The sequence below is a fragment of the Lynx canadensis genome, chromosome X, assembly GCF_007474595.2.
Source record: "Lynx canadensis isolate LIC74 chromosome X, mLynCan4.pri.v2, whole genome shotgun sequence".
NCBI lineage: Eukaryota > Metazoa > Chordata > Mammalia > Carnivora > Felidae > Lynx > Lynx canadensis.
Genome location: NC_044321.2, coordinates 52933050 through 52935638, shown reverse-complemented (window position 1 = coordinate 52935638; position 2589 = coordinate 52933050). Strand labels below are relative to the sequence as shown.

Here is a 2589-nt window from a genome sequence, read left to right as displayed (position 1 = left end):
TTAACATTGTTACAGTTAGATGCCCTCTTGGTTCTCCACAATGATACTGAACATTCTCACAAGGGGTTCCCATTGTTTAGTCTTAAACAACTATCTTTAAAAGAAGGGGGGAAAACTTGACATACTATTATTTAACTTACTTTAATGTTTCTTCACAAATGGTGAAAAATACTAAAGTATAGACAAGGAATAATCATAATGTTGTGGCCATCATAAATTTAAAACATTTTCTGTTTAAAAAAATAAATCTTACAGTCAATGCAGCTCTGCAGGGTCTCTGTAGGGTCTGTTTCTGTGTTTCTGATATTGCTTGCCTTTTTCCATTTTTCCAGGTCCTCCATGCCCACCTCATCTTCTTCCCATCTGTTCCATCAAAGGTCCATGGGTCCACCAGGGCCACCTCGTGTTCCTGCACCAAACCTACTTCAGTCCATGTCCTGGCCATCTTGGCCACCTCTGAACATTCCACCTGGACCACCATGGTCAATGAAGCCACCTATTCCTCCCAGTCATGCCACCAGGGCTGCCTGTGCCATGGTTGCTACCTGGAAGTGGAAAGGATGGTAGAAGGAAGCCTTCAGCCTTTAGGACCTTACATTGGTTGAATCCTGTTCTCCAGGTAATATTCTGGTTTTTACATCCCAGATTGTAAAACTGCCAGTCTCCAGCATGGTGCTGGACGTTTCCTCCTCTGGATGGGTCTGAGAATCCTGGGGCCTTCTTGGGGGAAAGCCACCTCTGTTTCTTCCACAGCCTCCCATGCTATCCATGGGGCCCTCAGGAACTTCTGGGCCCTGTGGACCTCCCCAGAGTGGCAGCAGCATCCCTCTACCCTCAAGAGAGGCATACCACCCTGCATGCTGTTCATGGGAGGTTTCTGCTGAGCAAGAGAAACCTTAAGTTTCCTCACTAGTTGGTGGGTCTTTGTAGGATACTGTAGCATTGCTTTGGGCTTTCCTGTTTCCTTGTCTAAGTAGATATGGATCATGGGTTGTCTGGTTTCCTTATTTATCTTAACAACTCCACACCTACTTAAATAAGTTTGCCAGATCATCTAGAGTCACAATGTCATTTAAAACTTGCACAAAAATTGCACTATTATCAGAGTCTACATCTGTATCTACTAGTGGGCCTAGATCAAGGTCTTGTCCTTCCTCCATGGGTCCATAGGCTTTTTGAAGACATCTTGCTGTCCAGCACATTCATTCCACCATGTCCTCTTCTCTGTCTGCCTCTGCTCATGCCTCCATAATCAAATCACTCTCTTACCCTGCCCTAGCTATCAGGGCCACTCATGGTCTGGTTCTCTCCTGGTCTAGAAAACTCTCCAGGCTCCTGCCTATAAACACCCATGCTACTGGGGTGGTCCTATTGAAATGAACTCTGCTGCCCTTAGCTGATTGTCTGTTGGCTATATTGTCTTTAAGACTGGCTGTAGGATCCAGTTTAGCAGTAGTTAACTAGTGGCTGACTGATGCCCATAGCTGCTTTGTTGACCATAGCTACCCTGCTGTCCATATCTGCTTGCAGCCCATGGGTGTTCTGCTGAGAGTAACTGCTCTGCTCATAACTAGTTGGCTGTGTAGAGGAATATCTGGTAGGAGGATAAGACGGTGGTGCCATGACTGGCTGCCTGGGTAGCTCCCAGGTACCTGGGGATAACTGTAGCTTCTCTGTTCATATCCTAGGCTGGGATGGTTGTGCTATATTGAGGTCGACTAGTTTTAGCAGGTTTGCTACAATACCACAAGTGTGGTTTCTGGCTGCTGCCCATAGGCTGGGTAAGCAGGCTGAGTGCCATATGCAGACTGAGCTGCATAGAAGGTCTGGATGGTAGTGACCATAACATAGGTGTTATCATAAACACCAGTGCCATAACCCTGGACAGGCTGACTATGACTGGGGGGCAGTTGGAGTAATATAACCAGTGGGACACTGTCCATAAGAAGTTGCATATGTGGTCTGGCATATGTCACAGTAGTCTGAGCCTGGGTATAGATGACATCAGCGAGCTGTCCATAGGTTCCATAACTTTACTGCCCATATGTCTCAGCAGTCAGTATATATATTGGGTGAGCTGGGCAGTTTAAGCACTGTAGCCCTGCTGGGCTACAGCTTGGCTGTAGGTACTATAATCCGTGGATGTCATTTTCTGTTCTTCCTTCTTGTTCTCTCTACATCCTTCTCCTTCTAGCTTTTCCTATGGTGTCATATTTTCCATTCCTTTATTTTGTGAGTTCCTTGACTTATTTTACAGAAACATTCATTTTTATTGTTTTTGTGTTATCTAACTTCATACCGTCACTTTTGGTGTCTCCTTTCCACTCAAAGTGTCCTCTTTATTATTTTTTGCTGGGCTGGTTTAGTGGTCAAGAACTCCTTTAGGTTTTATTTCTCTGGAAAATTCTTTGTCTCTCCTATTCTGAATGACAGACTTTCTAGATAGAGTATTCTCAGCTGTAGATTTTTCCCATTTAGCACTCTGCATATATCATGGCATTCCCTTCTGGCTTGGAAAGTTTCTGTTGAAAAATCTCCTGCTACCCTTAGAGATTTCCCTTCTAAGTTACTGTCTTCTTTTGTATTTAT

At 44.6% G+C, this 2589-nt stretch overlaps 1 pseudogene; it reads right to left on the bottom strand.

Moving 5' to 3' along the window:
* Window positions 1-255: 255 nt before the first annotated feature.
* LOC115506787 lies at window positions 256-2182 on the bottom strand (annotated as a pseudogene).
* Window positions 2183-2589: the final 407 nt, after the last annotated feature.